Source organism: Rhipicephalus microplus, chromosome 2, assembly GCF_043290135.1.
Source record: "Rhipicephalus microplus isolate Deutch F79 chromosome 2, USDA_Rmic, whole genome shotgun sequence".
Taxonomy (NCBI): Eukaryota; Metazoa; Arthropoda; class Arachnida; order Ixodida; family Ixodidae; genus Rhipicephalus; species Rhipicephalus microplus.
This window is the reverse complement of record NC_134701.1, coordinates 157,407,628-157,428,538: the sequence shown is the minus strand read 5'-3', so window position 1 is coordinate 157,428,538 and position 20,911 is coordinate 157,407,628. Positions and strand designations below refer to the sequence as shown.

General features: G+C 47.2%; 1 protein-coding gene across 3 annotated transcripts in view; it reads right to left on the bottom strand.

Moving 5' to 3' along the window:
• Positions 1 to 20,911, bottom strand: part of LOC119170652 (CD151 antigen) — a 264,301-nt gene that overhangs the window by 133,255 nt on the left and 110,135 nt on the right. For 2 of the 3 annotated variants that reach the window (XM_037421876.2, XM_075886956.1), the window contains exon 1: positions 17,619 to 18,094. The exons of the other annotated variant lie outside the window; for it this stretch is intronic. The gene's annotated coding sequence lies outside the window, so the exon portion shown is untranslated. Of the gene's footprint in view, positions 1 to 17,618; positions 18,095 to 20,911 lie in introns of those variants that run through there. 3 annotated transcript variants of the gene reach the window in all.

The following is a 20,911-nucleotide window of genomic DNA, read 5'->3' as shown; positions in this document are numbered from 1 at the left end:
GCATCAAAATGCGACCGCCACGGCCGGAATCGAACCCGCGACCTTCGGTTCAGCAGCGGAGCACCCTAGCCACTGATCCACCGAGGCGAACTGTTTTGTGTTAGGTGTAAGCCTGGCGCAAATGAATGTGACGGCACCCACGCGTCACGATGGGCGCGCGCGGCGCTTTCCGGGGGTGGGTTTCTTCACCGGAGACACACTCCCGTTGCGAACAGACAGCAGCAAAAAGAATACAGCGTAGCGGGTCATTGGCGTCTTCTTCAATCGCTCTTCTTCTGGCACTGTGACCCTCCATTTTCCGAAAGGGTCATAAGGTCGGCAAAGTGAAATGCAGGTGGTGTTATAGTTATGAGCGTGGGAGTTGAGCCCGCTTCCTCATCCCACCATAAGAGCGCGCTCACGAGGCGACTGCTCTCCGTCGACGAGCCGCGATAAGCGAGCATCTGCCACTTGCTTTGCTGTGGCTGACGCTGTTGGTGCCACCGTTGTTGATACCGTGAGTGTGCACTCGCTATCGGTGCGCCTCTTTCTCTATCTCTTTCTCTCACTACCCTTTCGATCTCTAGGACGGATGAAATGACAGAAGTTTTTTTTTCATATCATATGTTCGTATCACAGCCTTCTGGCCACATGACCCACAGTTGACTCTCCCAGGGTGAACACCAGGGTCCGTATTCACGAAAACGTCTTCCGAGGAAAATTTTCGCAGAAGAAACTTTTTTTTCAATCACGATACTGGACATATCTCTAGCTAATTCGGCTGACAAACTGAAAAACGCCCTTATACGATATGAAAGCTTTATGAAATCGGTCCTAGTTCCACCTACATGGTGACGTTTTCTGTTCTTGTGCTCTTGAATCACGAAGAAAGTATCCACCGAATCATCAGCTATTGTGCAGTATTCAGAAAGCTCTAATTAGCATGTTTCAAATCTGAGTTATGAGATGACTCCATGTTTAGAGAGGCAAAGTGAGAAAGAAAGGAACCGTCCAAGTTAGCAGAACAGGATAAACGTTACGAGTTGGGCACACCTGCACGGCCGTACATTCAGCTCTCGCGAAAATACGTACACGATCGCGTTGTAGCCGAGTCAAACAATAAACAAAACAGAAGCACAGTTCCGCTTTTTCTTCTTGCTTGCAGATGCCACACCTTAACACACACACAGCTCACAACAGGAGGCAAATGTGCGGTCCTCGCAGTCGTGTCGGAATTAGAGCTTACAAGGAGCTTATCAGATAGGCCTGACCGAGAAGGTGCCATATAACACTCGCGACACACGCTCACATACAGAATCGACAGCACAGCACAGCAGCAGCAGCAGATGGCGCCCGTGCCCAGCAGAGTGTTACTCTCATAACGACGGCACGCCTCGCACGGGTGCAGTGCGCGAAGCTACACGGCCTTCGGGCGCGACTCGATCCCCTCCGTCACGAGTGACGCCATATTTCAAAACTCCGGCAGCCGCGCCAACAGCAGCAGCAGATGCGGCGGCTGCTGCTATAGCACCGCCATCTGCGCATACATAGCGATACACGCCTGTCCACTTGCTTCACTTGTCCGACGCATATCGCAGCCAGCTCGCAAGATCTTAGCGGGAGCGGCGCTCATGATTGTATGCCCCGGTGCAGTATATCAAAAAGAATAGTCATGTTAACGTCGAAGACCCCGCTTCGCCCACGCCATATACAAGACCATCACCGCGGGGTCTGCGTGCCACAGGTCTATGCGAAGTCACGCGAGAGGCCCCGAGTCAATAGGACGCACGCAGCGGTCTATCAGCACCTCCCCATCCAATCACCGCCAACTCCCACAAGTCGCAGACGGCGACTTCTCCCGCGGTTTTATCTGTTCATCTTCTTCTTTCAAGTTGATTCGCGTGGATGGCTTTCCGCTTCCGTATGGGGACGATGAGAGATTGGCGTGAGGGTGTGTGTGCGTGGGTGCGGGTTACTCACTGCTGAGTCTCTCCTTTTTTCTTAGATTTGTTTTTTTTTTCTTTCTACACCGGCATCTCCTTTCTTCCGTTCCGTTTGTCACTTCCGCGTGATCTGAAGCCGCTTTCATCTGGCAAAGTACGTTCACCGAACGATACCTCGTGCTGCTTCGCCGTATAGCCTGTGAGAGTTGTGTGCGTCTGAACCTCTGGCGAAAGAACAATGACAACTCTCGATCCCATTTCGAACGAGACTTCTAGCAAGAGGAAACAGAAAAAATATACAGAAGCCACAGGGCCCACGCCTCACTGCGTCGTGTTGAACGCCTCGCTCGCTTGCACAAGGTAGCACAGACTTCCACCTGATCGGTTGCGTTCCGCTGGACTGCATGCGTTCACTTAATTTTTGTCGTTGCATTTACGGACCACTTCCAAAGTAGTGTATGTTTCAGAGAGCGTAGTTTGGATAGTTATCACTCCATTATTGAAGAATGAAGCATAGAGCGCAAGAAAGTTGAGACGTACATCCTATAGTCTTGATCGGGTTTGAGCCACTTGTGCGAAGAAAACCAATCCCAGAAATTAGACGACTACCTGTGTCGTTCCTAGCGCTGCAATTTTTTAGGGGCGACGCTCCTCTTAGTCCATCTTTGTCATGCGTCACGCGCAACCGAGAGAAGAAGAGACTAGAAATAAAAAAATCCGGCCACCTGGATCGGCACGTGCGGCGGTGTTCCGATTCAGGCAGCCGTAGAAAATAAGGCAGTATCTCCCGAACAGTATAATAGACGGCGCGGTCTCATAGAAGTACATACAAACTGTAGTTGAGTGAGGATATCCTAGATGGCATTGTACCGCTATTCTCCGAATGAAGATTTTCAGAGATTGATGGACATCTGCGGTAATGAGGGAGATAGGTTATATTTTAGATTCAGTAAGGAAAAATCAGCCGTCATGATTTTTAATGATAATGAAGGTAGTGAGCTTAGAATACAGGAGGTCACGCTACAGATAACAGATAAACACAAATATCTGGGCGTATGAATAAGCAACGGTGCCGAGTACCCAAGGGAACACGAAATATACGTGACGACTAAAGGTAACAGGAATGCAGCGGTGATGAAAAACAGGGCACTGTGGAATTACAATAGGTATGACGTTGTGAGAGGAATATGGAAAGGGGTCATGGTTCCTGGTATAACGACTTGGTGGCGCTAGCTACCGCCCGATGTAAAGAGTGCAGCCATATCAATCCATCCATCAATCCATCCGATTGGCTGCTGCGCGTGCTGTGCCTCGGTACGCGGAGAACGAGTGCCTTTCTCAGTCTCCTGGATAGTCGCCGCACGTGGTGGATTGTTGGTGGGGCATAGACGAAACAGGTTGTACTATAAACGATATATTTATGTTAAATTCATAAAAAGCAGGGCTGCTCAGTTTATTCGACTGAAAAGCAGCCAAGTCGCTAAACAAATCTGATGCCTGCTTTCGACGACTATTCGTTCTCGTCGAAAACGTTCTTATTTTAAACAAGGTTTTTGTATGGGGAGCCCTAACGCCAGTAAGCTATTTGTTCTTTCTTGGTCTATGCATCTTTTCGCGTTTACAGTACGACAATTTATTGTGCTTACCTCCCCACAAACTCGTTATTACTCCTATTTATCATACTTTTGAGCAGCAGAGATTTAGTCTTGCGTATTGCAGAACTGCAGATTTGTCGATCAGCGACCCACTTACACCGCTTTACGCCAACCAGCACTAACAAAGCGGCCACGCCGCCACGTGTGAATTGAACTGCAGGACACCACGCCGCCGTTCAGTTTTTCATCGTTATCGCGGCTCCCGGGGCTCTTTCCTGGCCGAGTGCAAAAGCCTGCAGAAGCGATGGCGCCGTTCCCTCCTTCGTTTTCAACAGAGAAGGAAAGCACCGCAAAGCTGGCATTCTTCTCCGCCTGCGCGTGCACGACGTGCGGGCGGTGGCAGCGCCACACGTAGGAGGAGGTCCGCATGCGGCGGCGCTTCCGCGTAAACGCCCGCAGTATATCTCCAGGACTAACAAGGCCCCACCTACCTACCGACCGCTCTACCTTTTGTGCGGCACAAACAACCTGCAAACCCAAGCCAACCAAGCCGCCACACCACAGGTGGCGCGCACGGTTTACATGTAGGGGATGCGTGGAGGATGCGCGGGAGAGACGATTTCTTGTTGGTTGGTTGTGGCCTGGCAGAACTGCGCGAGCGTGGGGTCGCTTCGAGCAATCGCCCAGCGCTCCCTCGCAGGTGTTTGCCCCGAGTCGTGCGAAGCCGAGGAATTCGAGGTAGGGTAAGAGATGGAAGGGGAGAGATAAAGAGAGCTGATAATGCAGAGGCATTCGGTTCCTGACAGCCACAAATGAGCACACGTGTGCAGCAGTGCCAACTGTTGGACTGCGTAGGCTTGCCTAATTAATGCTAGTGCCTTCAGTAGTGCTTCTTCGGAGAAGTACGAAAAGATGCCCAGCTGCAGGAAAGGTACACAAAAAGAAAGAAAAGTATTCGTTTCGGGAGACACACCTGCACGAGACCACATGGGTACACAAGTCTACTTTGCTCAGCCTTTATCAGTAATAGAATTTGTTATCAGCTTTCTGTCGGTTAACGTGCCATTAGCGACACCTACTAGATTACACTGCCACAACGAAATGACCAACCTAACGATAGATTCATGACATCCAGTTCACATTGCAAGCGGTACGATGCCCAGTATTTGAAAATGAAATAGCCTCTACAGCGAAGTACTTTATTCAAGCCCAACACTTCGTCTATCAAAAGGCATTTAGCTGTATATTATAAATGAAGAGTGCCGCTAAGTTGAGAGCTCCGGTTGGAATTATGAGCATCTGAATGTTTGTAAATATGCATCCTCTTATTCGCTTCTTCGTTTTCCTAACGCCCCATCGGAAAATCCATGCAAATCCCCTATGTTTCGTACAGGAGAACCCTATATTCAACCAGCCAGCGTCATCATCTCATCAGAACAACCGTCCTCAAACAGGCAGCGATATGTGCGTTTACATTGACGGCTACGAATTCGGACTCGGTTACGGCTCCAGCCCGTTAACAAATACCTCTCCTCAGGTGCGTCACCCCTGAGCCACAATGCTCTGGTAATTTTTCCGCAAGCGAGAAGCTGGCACATTGCCGCGGCTTTTCTTCTGACTGGCACTGACATGACCGATGCGAATACAGCGACGACGATTAAAGATCTCGCGAAAATTCTCTCCGATCGAGAAACCAGGTCAGTATAGATGAAAGAAACCACACGGTGCCCTTGTTTTTTTTTTTTTCTTACAATTGGTTTGCGAATCTGAACACGTATTTCCGAATACGAGACGAAGTCACGCTATACTCTACTAAATACAAGGAGATGACGCTCAGTGGTGTTCTGCACTACTCTTATTCAGAGATATGAAAATTCCCTATTTCGAGAATTTTTCCCTGCCAACGTTGACGAAATTTCCAGCAAAATTCTATCCACGACAGTACTGATTTCCACTCCCATCCACGCACACATATACTATAATTATACGTGTCTCACGTACTAGCGACTTTTCAAATTATGACTAGTCCCCCCACTGCCGCCAACAAGAGCATATCTTTATTAAATAATATACTCTTAGTACACTGCACATTGTGGGCTTCAAGTCTAACACCAATCTCCTCTTTTGTTGCCCTTTTCATGACACACCATTTCATCAAATATGCATCACCAATTGTTCCAAGCCTCAACTGTTCTATAGAACAGCGGAGACACCGAGGTCGAATCGTTTCCTCCTGTGTGAGTCTCCTTTAGTTTTCCCGTTAATTTCGCTTCATATTTGATTAAGTAAAGCTTATTCATGTAACTGCCATCGTTTCAAGGGTAGTTTTATGTGTTGCACCCCAGTAGCACGGGTGTAGCTTGATCTAACACTCATAGTTTAGGGGTGTTCATAAAAGCCTATAGAAGTGGGGTGTAATGTATTCTTAAACCCTACGTTCTACACTCTAACATGGTGTTGCCCATGGGATAAAAAATACACCCTTTAGAGTGTAAACATTTTTGCAGTGTATATATTGTGAAAATCACCTTATAGACACCATTCACCTTATTTGTACTTTGAGAGGGCGCTGCACAGAACTAAGATACTGCGGTAGTACTCGTATACACTTATATCAGCTGCGACACTATTCCTTCGACGCCAACCCAGCCCGAGCCAACACCAAGAGCGAGTGCCATAAATCAATCGGGCAAAGTGTGCCCCCCCTCCTCCCTCGCCTCTAGCTTTCACGTAAAATACGGGCCCTTGCGTAGGGCGTGAGTACGCGCCAGAGATGACTTCTTCACAGCCGCAGAAGCCGGTAAGAACGCTGCAAGGAGCGTAGTAGATACGGGCACCATGCTGAGAACGCTTTTTCTTCGCACTGCGCCGAACGTGGGGCGGTGCCACTGAGTGCACTGCGTTCGGCTGCCGGAATTCGCTAACGATAAGCGAGGACATCACATAGCACCCTTCCTACTTCTTACTCGACTTCAAAGCAAGCCGATAATTACCTCTGCGACGGCGTCTAGCAGCCCCCCCTCTCTCTCTTCCCATTTACACTCCGGCATGGCAGAGCTGCACAGCTGCTCCAACAAAGCTTTCTTGTTGTTGCTGCAGCCATCGTCGTCTGCGTTGTTGTTGTTGTTATCTGGGGCTTATTGCTTTTCTACGTGCACAACATGCGATAGTAGGCGCCGTCAGAGCTGCCTATACCACAAGCTTCAACTCGTTGCTTAAAAACATAATGAAAGAAAAGATGCGAAAATGAAAAATAACTTGAGGGGCTGTGCACAAGTACGTATGCAAGCATGCAAATAATATTCTCTGAGAAAGCGCTAGCGTCGAAAACACTGCTCTGAATACTATGAATATATATATATATATATATATATATATATATATATATATATATATATATATATATATATATATATATATATATATATATATATATATCACCTCTGCCATCACAGAAAGCTTTGTGCGTCGTGCGTCCACATAAATATTTATGTCTCGTTGTCAACGATGTTGTTGTAGTTTGTTGTCGTTGTTCTTGTTGTTGCAGCTGTCAGATTTAATCTGGTGCATTCTTATGACACCACCAGAAAGAAAAATAATAAAGTGCTACCGGTCAGTGGTCTAAACGAATAGAAACTAATTTATAGTCGGAAACAGGGTGAACTTTCTTAAAAAAATATTTTTCGGAGAGATGACAATCTTTCTTTCGAAGTTACCAATATACGTACTCAGGAGTGGAGCTGAGATATGCATCGCTGCTTCGAAAAAACCTCGTTACGATCCAGTCGCGAGATAGCCGGCTCCTGCAAGTGATTCTTGAGAGAACTGACAATTAAAAAACAAAAAAGGAACTCGCACTTAATTTAGGTTCGCCGCTCAGCGGGTGGATACTCCAGCTTACGAATCGGTAGCGAAACAATAGGTGATTACTTAGCTGAGGTCGTCAGCCTGTTCCCTCGCGTGGTGAGTCAAGCATTTCTTGCCCTTCTCACTGTATAGCCTTCTGGAAGTGAGTCAGGTCGTTCGATTGCGCCTGCTGTCAGCGTCACCACTTCTGCCTCATTTCCTAATTACGCCATTTAGGTTTCGGTCACCGACAAATATCTTCAGTGCACCCGGAGCTTTCAGTAAATGACGGACACGTGCGCCAAAAAAAAAATGAGCAGCAGGGATCTTCAAATTGAGATAGAGTGAGTCCTGTCACAGATCACCATCATAAATTTTCACAAAAGATGAGTACGGATGAACTACGAAATGAAACGTTTTTAGTAGAATCACCACCTAAGCACTCCGTACATGGAGTCAAACAGCGACGCTAAAACATGCGGCACCAGTGTTTTCCACTAGCTACATTTCAGCTTTTCATTAGTACTTCTCTCTATTATTGGTCACGTCTGTCCATAATTCTCAATCGTGTGTTTCCCGCCCACGTGTTCCCGTTCTCATATTTAGTGGGTCGGTGGAGCAGTGGGGCTTGCTCAGTTGCTGTGGCATGATTCATTCGCAATGATTGAATATATTCAGAGGGGAAGAAGCGGCGCACTTCTTCATAGAATACGTCGTCCTCACGCACTAAAAGTCTACAACGAGCACTGCGACAGCAGCGGCTCGCGCCGTGCTCGTTCCTGTAAGGGAACACGCGCCCGTACCCAGCTGCGTATTTTGTAGATGATGTGGCCGCTGCTGATAACGATGAAGTACAGCTCAACCCTTTGTTATGCGCTCGCAGCTGGCAACCATCTGCTCGTTACGAAATTAACGTTGTGTCATGTTCAATGTGATTTTGCTTTTGTTCCATGCGAAGTTACATCTATTCACGTGATTCCTCGCCCAACGTGACGCCTGCACAAGATCTTCAAGAGAAGTTTGAAGCACCGGCGCGGCCCTTTCGTCGGACACTTGTGTGCCTTGCTGAGTGCTTGAATTAGCTTTCGCAGAGCTCATAACAGCTTACGCTCACAAAAACGTCACTTGATATAGAAGCGTAGTTAAATGCAGTCCTTATGGGTCCAGTCAGAGCACAGATGAAAAGGAAGAAAAACCACAAACGACGGCAGAGGAGAAACACCGCAATGGTAAACGACGCAAATAGAGAGTGCACCTAGTAAAAGCATATGGATACATTGACTATTCGTGTGTCTGTTTTCTTCGCTGTTTGTCTTGCCAAACAAAGCTTTGGATTCCGTAAACTGAGGTATTAAAAAAAAAAGCAGACGCTCTTTCTGGTAGTCCGTCGTTCGTGTACCTCCCAGTAAACGATTCAGCGCCAAACGGTGTCCCCTAATGAATATTGCCTCCAAATCTGATGGCTGCGACATCACGGTTTGGGCGTGTCCGCAATACACGCACGCACACACACGCGTAAGAGATTTTTTTTATTGCTCCTGAGCGCGTCGGTGAAGGCCACCACTGGTCGGCAAGGAAGCACAGTGCAGCGTGTGGGATGTTTCACGTGTCGTCGTCTGCGAGGCCAAGTCTTTCTCGTATCATCAATATGTTCTTGGTATTTATTTACCTATGTATTTAATATGCATAAGCTTACTTTTTTCATAATGAATCATTAAATGTGAAGCCATCACGACTATAAAACTTGGTAGACGAAATAAACAAGTCAATTTTACAATGGTAGAAAAACGTCCGATGGGTGTTGCTTCAATGAAAACAACACCACCACACGCATATGCGCCAACGAATAACGTGAAGTATTATAATATAAAATCAGGACGACTATGCAAGACGACAGCACAGTTCCTGAAAATCATAATTCCCCTTCGTAATGACTTCGCTCGCGTACGATCTAGTTCAAACTCACGATCGCTCGTCCGCGATGCGCTACGAGACATTAGAGAGCTTTAGTACTGCGTACGCTGCGTACGTGGCGGCGTTGCGTACGTAAGGATGCCCCGTTCTGCGGAGTGCGCATGCGCAGACCGCAACTCGCACGTATCGCGTTACGTACGCAACCGCTACGTACGCACGCATGAGATGCGTGCGTGCGTACGTATGAGCTGATCGCGCCGTTCTCGAACAAGTTCGCGAAAGCGCGAGACTTCGTTTTGCAAAATGGCGGCATCGAAGGCAAGCACCGACCGGCTCTGTGGCTTGAAATATGGCTATAATCTGGCTATAACACTTGGATTGGCTCACATTGGCTGTCAACAACACGTGCTTTGATTTCGATCTACCAGATGGCGCAACACGCTTCACGCTGGTTACGTACGCGGGTACTACGGCGTACTAAAAGCCGATTAGTGGCAAACGACGCCACGTAACGCAAGGCGCTTGCGTGATGCGTACGTAGCACCATTCCGCAGTACTAAAACTCTCTATTTCAAAGAACACACATAACGCCAGCATACCTGCTGCGCGAGGTCTCCGCGGAAGCGACGGCCCGCGTACGACGGCCAACGTATGATGCGTTCTACGCAAATAAGGAATGCGCAGGTCGCGCACAGCTGGTCTTTAAGGCAAACCTGCGCACGACGACGCGCGTGGCGAGCCGCGCACACTTGCACGGCCGCGTCCTCGCCGATTGCGTCTCCCGTGTCGCGTCCCGCCTCCCACCTCGGGTCACAACGCACAGCTGCGGTCTCTCGCCCACACCTACTGGGGACGTGCTGCATTGCGCCACTGCTGCGATCGAAAAGCCTACGCCACATGTAACAGCGCACGTGGAACAGAGCGCACGACCGCGAATATGCTAAAGGAATGTCAGAGTTGTAAGCTCCCCGATCTCGCTCGCGCTGTCTTAATGTTTCTTACACCCTCGTCAGACCTCAGAGATATGTCGCGCGCAAAACCTATATACTCCAGCGGGTTTTCGGCACGTCGCCTTCTCAAGGAACTTAAAAATCAATATCATTCAAAGATGTTTCCACAAATTTTGTATTCTGACAGGGACAGTTGTCCTTTCGTCCGCGGAAACTCAGTTTTCCGACAAGACGATAGTTATAGCGCGAGAGCAGAACGACGACAAAGGGACGTCGTTCTGCTCTCGCGCTATAACTATCGTAATGTCATACCAACTAGCCCACAGTGCCACACTTCTAAGTTACATTTCCGACAAGACCTGGGAACCAGTGTCCCTGTACATCAAAGCTGACGAAGTCTTTCCTGGGTAGCTTTCAGCCATTTTCACATTCTCTGTCACGAGGCAGAACGATTTCAGACCGAATTGAACTTCTGTGTTCGCTCGCACGCTAGTATTTGCAAACTGTTCACACTACATGGCTATAATGGTGGCTATGCACGCTGATACATAAGAAACGTTGTATGTATTCTACCGCACTTCAGTGAGTGCGTCAACGCAGTTTACAAAGAAAGAAAGAAAGAAAGAAAGAAAGAAAGAAAGAAAGAAAGAAAGAAAGAAAGAAAGAAAGAAAGAAAGAAAGAAAGAAAGAAAGAAAGAAAGAAAGGATTTATAGTTGTCCGGGTTTAACGTCCCAAAACCATCCCATGATTCTTGGAGACGCCGTAAGTGGAGGGTTCCGGAAATTTCAACCACCTGGGGTTCTGTAACGTGCACCGAAATCTAAGCACACGGGCGTCAAGCATTGTCGCGCCATCGAAAATGCGGCCGCCGCTACCAGGATTCAAACCCGCGGGTGAGGAAGCCACGTGCTTAGCCAATACTGCTAGCCTGAATAGCTATGAGGTACACGGCTGATAGTAAAAAACGGCCGCACAGTATGCATGCATTAAGTCCTATCTAAACAGATAAGCTAATAAATGTAGTAGTCTCTATACTACTCAACCTTTTTGACTCCTTAATCATGTTGCGTTCTTCTCTCCGCAGCTAATTGTGTGTGTGTGTGTGTGTGTGTGTGTGTGTGTGTGTGTGTGTGTGCGTGTGTGCGTGTGTGCGTGTGTGCGTGTGTGCGTGCGTGCGTGCGTGCGTGTGTGTGTGTGTGTGTGTGTGTGTGTGTGTGTGTGTGTGTGTGTGTGTGTGTGTGTGTGTGTGTGTGTGTGTGTGTTACCCAAATCACCATCTCATCACAATAAACTCCTGGCTGTCCGGTACGCCCATGATAGTGCTAGGAGGCTTAAATTCCCTGCTCTGTCGTGGCAGTAGCCAGACTTTCGCAATTTCATCAAGAAGAAGTAGAACTCTACAGTTCAGACGATGTCGGCGTAGCGAAGGCAGTTGTTTACTGAGCATAGCTTCACAGTTTGTAGCTCGAAAGTAGGTATTTCTCTTAAAGTCCCTATATGGTAGTTGAGGAAGAGGCAAAACGAAAAAACAAACAAAGAAGACCGTAATGAAACATGTATGCAACGTCCTTACGCAAGCACGCATCTGGTTAGGCAAGCGTGACGTAAGCGCAATAGCTTCCTTGTTGAAGCAGCAAGAGCTTCCCATAGAGCATCGAGCGTCACTCGGGTGTCGAGGTGACAAAGACACATTGCATGCCGCTGAAGACAATGCCCTGTATAGTCGCCTGTAGAAGAAACACCTTTCAAACGAAAGGGAAAAAAAAAACGAGCTGTGTAAAGTTTCGTTTTCTAGGGAAGAAAAAGCTCTGATCGCCCTTTTGTCCCGAGAGTCACGCGAGGCCACTATGAGCAAGGTTTCCATTCTGGCCAGCGGTTGATTGAGTTGAGTTGATTTTATTTACCACGCGCGCACTTATATCGTAAGTGGTTGAGAAAGGATATGTTAAAAACTGCGGGTTCAAAACAGAGGATGCCGGGCTCATCGCTTGTGGTATCGCGGCACGCTCAAGTATTTGACAACACAAAAGTCGTACTACCGGGAAACGGCACGGTTTCGCGTATATATCGGACAATGACGATGGGGCGGGCAGATTACGACGATCGATATCCCTTCACCGTGTTATATGCATCATCGAATAATGCGTCTGCAGTTTGTAGCAACAAAAAAGAGAAAAATATATCTTTTGATGTAGGTATGATAATAGATGCTGCAGAGAAGAGAGGACATAGATATTTATGATCGCGCTGAAACTCGAAATAAGCTATATTTTTTAGCTAATAGCTAATAATAACTAATTTTTAGCTAATAAGTAAGCATTTTTTAGCTAATATCGTTGTTTGAGGTAAGTGTTTGAGGAAATATTGTGTTGCGCCACGCCAGACATAAGTTATTTATTTACTTATTGATCGATAGATTCGTTCATTAGTTACATGCTAGGTAGTTCAGACAAGGCAGGTGAAAAAGTAAAATCAAGACAAGGAAATTGTACACCTTGATGTAACGATATGTATATAACATGTAGAGATGTTCTAAAGCAGTAACCACTTCATCCGGGCCAGCTTTTTTTCGTTTCCGAAGAACACTCTCTCCTCAATCTCTTCTCCCCCTCTCCCCTTCGCTTTCTTCTGTATATTTTCTTTTATAGAGTTCTCGTCTTCACACACCCTGCTACGACATTTACTTCTCTAGCTTTCCTACATTCCATCTCTCTCTCTCTCTCTCTCTCTCTCTCTCTCTCTCTCTAATCAGTTTGATATAGTGGAACCATATGTAATATTGTCAAACGTCTGGAAGCAAGGAAGCAATCACGCCACCTTGGTTAACAATATATGCGATCAAACCCGTAGTGGTCGCAAATGACATCATTACGATTGGCTGGTCGTATAATTAAAGCGCAGTAGCGAGCGCCGCCAGTCGGTGACCCAGAACGTGGTAGAAGAAAAGCTACGACCTATCTGCAACTACCATAGATGTCACCGAAGGTCTTGATAAACCCCCGTCATTAGATATGCAGAACGTACTTTATTAGGTTATTATTAGTAGTAGTAGTAGTAGTAGTAGTGGTAGTAGTAGTAGTAGTAGTAGTAGTAGTAGTAATAGTAGCAGTAGTAGTAGTAGTAGTAGTAGTAGTAGTAGTAACGTGTTCCTGCCGACACAACACGAAGGACTTCCTCCATCAGCCGAACAAACCGGTAACGTTTGCCACGCCTCTGAGTACACACGCGACCTGTTAGTTACAACCTAGTTTTGTAGGCAGGTCGCCTCGGTCGACCAGAAAAACTACTTCCCTTTCGGGTAGCACAAAAAAGCAAAAAGACACGAGCAGCGACAAATCGTGATGTACGACCAAGGATCGCCGTGGTCTTTTTCACCCTTGTCTGCCATGGTCTTCTCTATTTAACGATTCATTTCATAAACACAACATAGTTTATAAGTTTCAACGAGAGTATTCTTGAAAGAATGGTTTCTGTACTCGTATTTCATAGAAATACAAATAAACAAAAAGATCTGCATGTTTTGTTGAGAGTTTTATTACTACAACTAATACTGATACTACTACTAATACACTCAATTAAAAAGCGTATGTGTTACTCCTAAGCAGGTCTAGACCTTTTCGGTTACTGCTTCCGGCGTTTCTCTGGCTTCCCAGCATATTATTCTCTTTAAAGAGCCACAATAACTCTTTTTTAGGTGTCCCGACTTTCGGACGAGAGTATAGTGATCTCCAAAGTTAGTTCTTGGGTCTCTTCAAATGGAGTCATATACCAGGCAAGCCAGGACTCGCAAAATTAGTCAAGTTACCTTTTTTTTTTCTTGCATTGTATTATCTACTAAACCTGCAGCCCAGCATGTCTTTTTTTTTTCTTTTTTTTTTTCAAGTTCCCGTCGGTGTTTCACGACAGTCAGTCGGCCGGCCACCACCTTATGTACTCAGCTCGATAAGCTATTAAAGTCCATTTGCTAAGATCCCCTTATAGAAGCTCTCTGTCGAGACCACCTTCTTGCAATGCTTGTTACCTACAGCATTCGACAAAAGAACATAGACGAAATTACAGAAAGAATAACGAAAGTGAGGAGATTAAAGATGTACATATGTTACTTCCGGTACAGTGAGAAGTCTTTGTGCCCGCATCATGTGTAGAACGAAAGAAAGAAAGAAAGAAGGAAGGAAGGAAGGAAGGAAGGAAGGAAGGAAGGAAGGAAGGAAGGAAGGAAGGAAGGAAAGAAAGAAAGAAAGAAAGAAAGAAAGAAAGAAAGAAAGAAAGAAAGAAAGAAAGAAAGAAAGAAAGAAAGAAAGAAAGAAAGAAAGAAAGAAAGAAAGAAAGAAAATGCGATACTTAATGTCAACAGCTCCCTCCATGTGTTTACGTCCAACTCTTGGAGATAACCGTTAGTTGCGAAGCGACCTTCACGAAAGCAGGTGTAGACGAAAAAACAAGACAAAAAAACTCGAAGGAAAGGGCTCTGCTTTTATTCCAACGCAGTTTCCGCGTACGATGGAGTCGTGACTGCAGCGATTAAGGACTCATTTGGCGAGGCCCGCGTTCGACGCATCAGACTTCTGGCCAACGATTCCACGTTTCTAGGCTTAGACACTTAATACTGCCGTTTTTCCTTAATAGTTGATCGCTATTAAGATTAGTCAGTCTTATCTGTCTAGCAATGTCTACGAAGTCACAGCCCACTGCTAAACTTTTTTTTTTTGCATGTAGAATGCAGAGCGAGCTAACTTAAGAGAGGTTTAAAGAACTTCAATTCCGACGATTGATTACCTTGACTAGTGCGGCCCCCGAAGGTTCCTGGGGATTCAATGATGCGAAAAATAACGACAGTTAAAAACACTCGCGGCCAGTGACAAACCCTTGATGCTGGTATGAGGGAGGAACGCGTTGAACGCACGTGGGTTGAACGGTATTCTAATAGGCTGTAATTTCCACCGGTTTTCTCAGTCTCAAAAGAAAGATGGAAGAAAAGTAAGCAAAACGATAGAGAGGAAAGGCGAAGTGTGTTCCAGAACTTTGTATGGCCCGACGAAGCACGGTTGAAATTTGTCACAGAGACCAGGGATACAAACTGCATCCAAAGGCAGCACCTCGTCACCAGGTCGAAAAGATACAACGTGATGAGAGGCGTCATGACACTCCGCTCTTGCTGTCTCGCTTAAGTGTTGACGTGAGCCGGATGGCCAGCCTGGACAATTCGGGAAATGTATTCTTCAGTAGAAGGCTGACATGAATTAACATTGGCGTTAAAGAAGGAGACGTCGAGAAAGGTAGTAGAAGGACGTCCATAAACCAGGTAGAACGGTGAGTCACCGGCTGTGTTCTGAACGTTCATGTTGTAGGCGAACGTCAGGAATGGCGGAAGGGTGTCCCTGTTTTTTGTGGCCGGTTTGAACGTAAACGGCTATCATGTCAGCAAGAGTACGATGAAATATTTCGGTGTGAACGTTGGTCTGAGGGTGATAGCTTGAAGCTGTCTTGTGAGTATAGTTCCGGAAGAGCGTAGCACTTCATTGAACTTTTGTAACAGTATGTTAACCAGTTTTTCATAACCGGTATGCTATCCAGCACAGGAGGATGGGGTGGGGAGATCGAAAGAGTAAAGAAGGAGAGATAGAAAGTGGAATGTGCACACATGTAACGTCACCACGCAGAGCGGCAGTCTTGCGCACTACACGGCTTCATTAAGACATGGATGCCACGTATAGATCTGGGTGCGCTGATTTTGATAAGGACAAATTTTATAAACGAGAGCGTTTCTACAACATACCTATTGAGATTTAGCGGATGTAAGTAAATAATGCGAGACTTCACTTGAATTCAGGGAACGGGAGGGAATTGGTCGCGCCCAATGCTCTGACCAGTCGTTACTCTGTTCGAAAGGCGTCGTAAATGGCGTCATCACACACCTGGCAGTTGCGTAAAGCTGCCACGTAAAAAAAAAAAACACACCTATCCGACAGCTGAATGCACAGTCGTCGACCGCTCTTTATAGGTAACAATAGCGCGAGGAGAGGTCACGCTGAAATAAGGCTCGCCCGTGAATGTAAACATGCAGTTTTCCCGGGAGCAGCGTATGCGTCACAAGAGCGTTGCCCGTGAGCACCACCACATACTTCGGGATCGACTTTTCGGCGTCCTTCACGAATCACTGACAGCTTTTACAGCAGCGATCGTATAGCTGTTCAAACCATGTGCATGCACGGATTGCTTTGTGAGGAGTACTCTTGGCTGGCCACTCACTTAAAAAAAACGCGCTCATTAAAAAAAGAACATGAAAAACAAAACAACTGAAACAGCTGCGATCAGCGATGAGAAACACGTCACATGCGATACTAAGCGTGATATTTTCAGGCCTTGCGTCTCGTTATGTGCATCGTTTGCTACAGTGTATGTTTGAGGTGAGCAAACTGTGTTTTTACACGCGAAACAAGTCACCAGACCGGCGATGAATGCGATTCTGTCAAACACTGAGCAACAGTTGTCGCTCACTTGAACGCAATCATTATGTCAGCAATGTTCTTTGATTTCTTTTTTTGTTGGTCTGTTTTATCTATGCCAACGTGTCTCTTGTCATACATTCCACCCCGAACGGATGGGCAAGTGGTAAGTGAGGAAGACACTCGACACGTATGCTTAACACAAGGTCATTGGTTCGAATCTCGCTGCTAGAAACACATGGCGCGATATGCACATTGTTTTACGCCCTGTAGACCAGCACAGAAGTGGTGGACATGAATTTGTGTTCTTGTTTTTGACATGAGCCTGAATTATAATCCAAGGACGGGAAAACAAGCTCTCAATACAGATTGAGTCAATTACGACGCTGCCGATGTTTTAGAAGCGTAAATATTGGGAGACACGCAGGAGGCAACATGAAGTTGCTTATGTAACGCGCATGTACTTTATGTACTACACACTGAAATCGCTCATGTAGCAATACGGCAGTCGCGAGCTGCTTAACACTTTGCATTTGAGTAAGCTCTGGTGCCTTAATCCAACATTCTAGTGGGTACGTGTCAATACACCACATGATAATAAGCACTCAGTAGTCCAGCAGCCTGTTATTAACTAGGTCGGGTTTCTTAACACACTCCATCTTTATTCTTTCAACTCCCTTGATTCTGTTCACATGTGCAGGCTAGCGAAACGTACTACATTAAATTTTTTAAACTCCCTGCCTTTCCTTCTCATCTAGCTCTCTCTCTCTCTGTGCACAACCTACAATCGTTTTCACATTCTAACAATATTCAACTGTAATCGTCGCGGCCGCAACAGAACCCGCGACTCACAGGCCAGCGGGGCAATGTCATAACCCCCGAGATGCAATGTCTTAAACAGACACTACAAAAAAAAATAGGCTAACGAGGGAAACAACGCTTACCGTTTGGACGAATACTTTACGGAGCGATGCCGCTGCTGTATCCGACCCACGTAGCACAATCCTTCAAGAGATAAGTAGGGGTAAGATGGTCGTACACATTAGTGAGTAGAAATGGGCACCAGCTGTTTTACGTGACACCGCAACTCGGGTAGCGTCGATAGAGTGTACTAGAAAGGTTTCTAGTACTCTAGCGTCGATCCGCGTGGGAAATATAATCAAAGAAAAAGAAAAGAAATGCGCCGTGAGCTAAATCCGTCGATTTGCAAGGCGCGAGAACGTTTCACTTTCTCAGCACGACGTTGCACACAGACACACGGCGAAACCGAACCCGTCGAGCAGTGAGTGCGGATCGCGCGCGGGAAAACACGCCGGCGCCGAGCGGCACACGCCTCCTTTCTTCGTCTTGCACGACGCAGAGATTCACGGTCCGCGTGCGCGCTTTCCTCACGCGTCGCACACGCCGCTGCTACTACTGCGGCTCGCTTCGGCAGCCGCGTGGAGGTCCGACGCGTCGGCCGCAGAAGCCAGGCGGCAGGCGCGGCGCCGCTTCACTCTCTCCACACCTTCCCCCTCTCCACGTTCGTAAACAAACCCTCCGAGCATGGAGGATTCCTCCGCGCCTGCGAGACTGCGCTCAGCGCTCTCAGCGAGAGGGTTCAAACGAAGCGGCTAGGTACGCAAAAACTTTGAAAGGTGGCGATAACATTTATAGCATAATAGTGTAATACACAGTTAATCAATAGCACAACAGTGTTACAGAATACGGTACCGGCACATGTACAGAAACTCGTAACAAATTTTACAGTTATTCTTGTGGAGTAACTGTATACGATTCTTACCTAAAGGCAGCGTGTACAGTAACTATCAAACATATTCGAGTGACTGAAGGACACGAAACGGACACGCATGGGGCTGGAGCTGTGTGAATCGTGACTTTCTGTATTTCAATATTTCTATTTTTTTATTTGGCTAGGACATTGATAGCGAGTTCACCAATAACAATGGGTACATTGGCCACTAATATATATATATATATATATATATATATATATATATATATATATATATATATATATATATATATATATATATATATATATATATATATATAATCTATCTATCTGTCTATCTATCTATCTATCTATCTATCCATCTATCCACCTGTCTGTCTGTCTGTTACAATATTAATGGGGCATGCGCAGAAATTCGGGAATCGGGAACACACGAAGGAAATATGAACCATATACAATAACACTAAAGCATACCACAAGTACTCAGTGTTGGCTACCAAACATGAGCCATTTTCTGGCATAACTGTCGAGGTCTCGCAGGCTTCTACGCACGATTGCAATGGTACCACCTGTCTTGACTGTTATAAAAATGGTGTCACACAACGAGCGCTAAAAATGGGCGCGCCGCCAAATTCTTGCGATAAAGCGCGGGAGAGACGCTGGGAGGTCAAAAAAAAAAGAAAACGAACATCCAAGGCTCCCCGGGCGCGCGCTCTCCCCTCGGAAGCGTGGCTTCGCCGACGAACCTCCTCACCCCACATCGGCGGCCGAGCAAGTAGTAAACAACTTTATTAAGGCAGCTGACGGTTTCCTAAGTGGCGAGGGCTGTCAGGCCATGCCTGGTCGCCACCTCGTCAGCGCGTTTGATGGCCCGGAGCTGGGTGTCCAGGCTTGTGGTCGTGAGGATTCTCTCCCAGGCCTCACTTGAAGGTGACTGTCCTAGGAGGTTTGGTGGGGGAGGGTCCTTGCTGCATCCCCAGATGATGTGATCCAAGGTTGCGGTCTGGGTCTTGCAAAGGGTGCACGTAGATGTGAATAAGGCAGGGTATATGTGCCTGTATATGTACGGGGAAGGGAATGAGTTCGTTTGAAGCCGCCGCCAAGTGATTTGTTGAGCTTTGTTTAGTTCCGGGTGCGGGGGTGGTCTGGTTTGCCTTGATAGCTTGTAGTACTGTGTGATGTCGTGAAAGGTGATGAGTGCTTCAGTTGCTTCGATATCGTGGTCCGAAGTCTGGCCCACCGCTCGGCATACGAGTCCTCGAGCTTGTCTGTGGGCGGCTTCGTTGCCCGGGTTTCCTGCGTGCGCTGGGACCCAGATGAGTTGGATTAAACGAGGATCGTCATCGTCGGTGCTGCTGGCAGTAGTGTCGCCTGAGGCGTTGCGTGCCGCTCGGGGCAGAGGACGGAGGATGCGCGCCGTGGTTGGGGAAACAGTGCCCCGGGCAAATCGGATGATAGCAGATTTGGAGTCACTGATAATTGTTTCAAAACCGGCCATTGCGGCGAGTGCTATGGCAGCTTCTTCGGCCTCGGTTGGGTCTTGTGTGCGTATGGAGCCGGCGCACCTCGTGGTAGGCTCTATATCGACTGGGGTACGTTTCGACGAGACGTTGATTGCAAAGGCTTGTTTGGGGGTTGGGTAGCTTGCCGCGTCGACGTGAGCCACTTTTGTGTTCGTACCATAGGTATTGTGAAGGTTTCTGGCGCGGGCTGATCGTCTACCGTCATGAATGCCGGCCAGCATGTTTTTCGGCAGCGGCTGCACAATGAAGCGCTGTCTGAGGAGAGGCGGTAGCGAGATCAAGTCTTGTCCGCTTGGTGACGAGGGAATTCCGATACGTTGAAGTATCCATCTTCCGGTTTTACTACCACGCAATCGTTCAATTTGTGCAGTTCGGTGAGCCTCGATAAGTTCATCTATTGTATTGTGAATTCCAAGGCTGAGGAGGTGCATGATCGATGTGGTGCGGGAGAGGCCCAAAGCGATCTTGTGGACTGTGCGAATAAGTCTGTCTACTTTTTCTTTTTCAGCCTGGAGGAGTCGTAGGTACGGTAAGGCATAAGTTATTCTTGTGGTTACGAAGGCGTTTAACAGCTGGAGAAGTTCCTTTTCTTTCATGCCGTGTTTCCGCGCGGAGATTCTTCCTAACAGACGGGCAGTCTGAGTGACGGTGACCGCAAGCCTCTCTAGTGCGACGGTATTGCCCCTGCCGGCTTGTACGTGAAGGCCGAGTACCCGCATGTGCTGCACTATCGGTATTTCGGATCCGGCCATTCTGAGAGTGATGGTTGGTAGTGGCGGGTGTTTAACCTTACGGTAGTCAGGAGGACGAAGAAGGAGGAGTTCAGATTTCTCCACTGAGCATTCGAGACCTGCACACGCGACGTATCCGGCCACTGTGTCCACAGCACGTTGCAGTGCCTCCTCGATCTGTCCGTCGGAGCCAGTAGTGGTCCATACCGTCACGTCGTCCGCGTATAGGGTGTGTCGGATATTGGGTA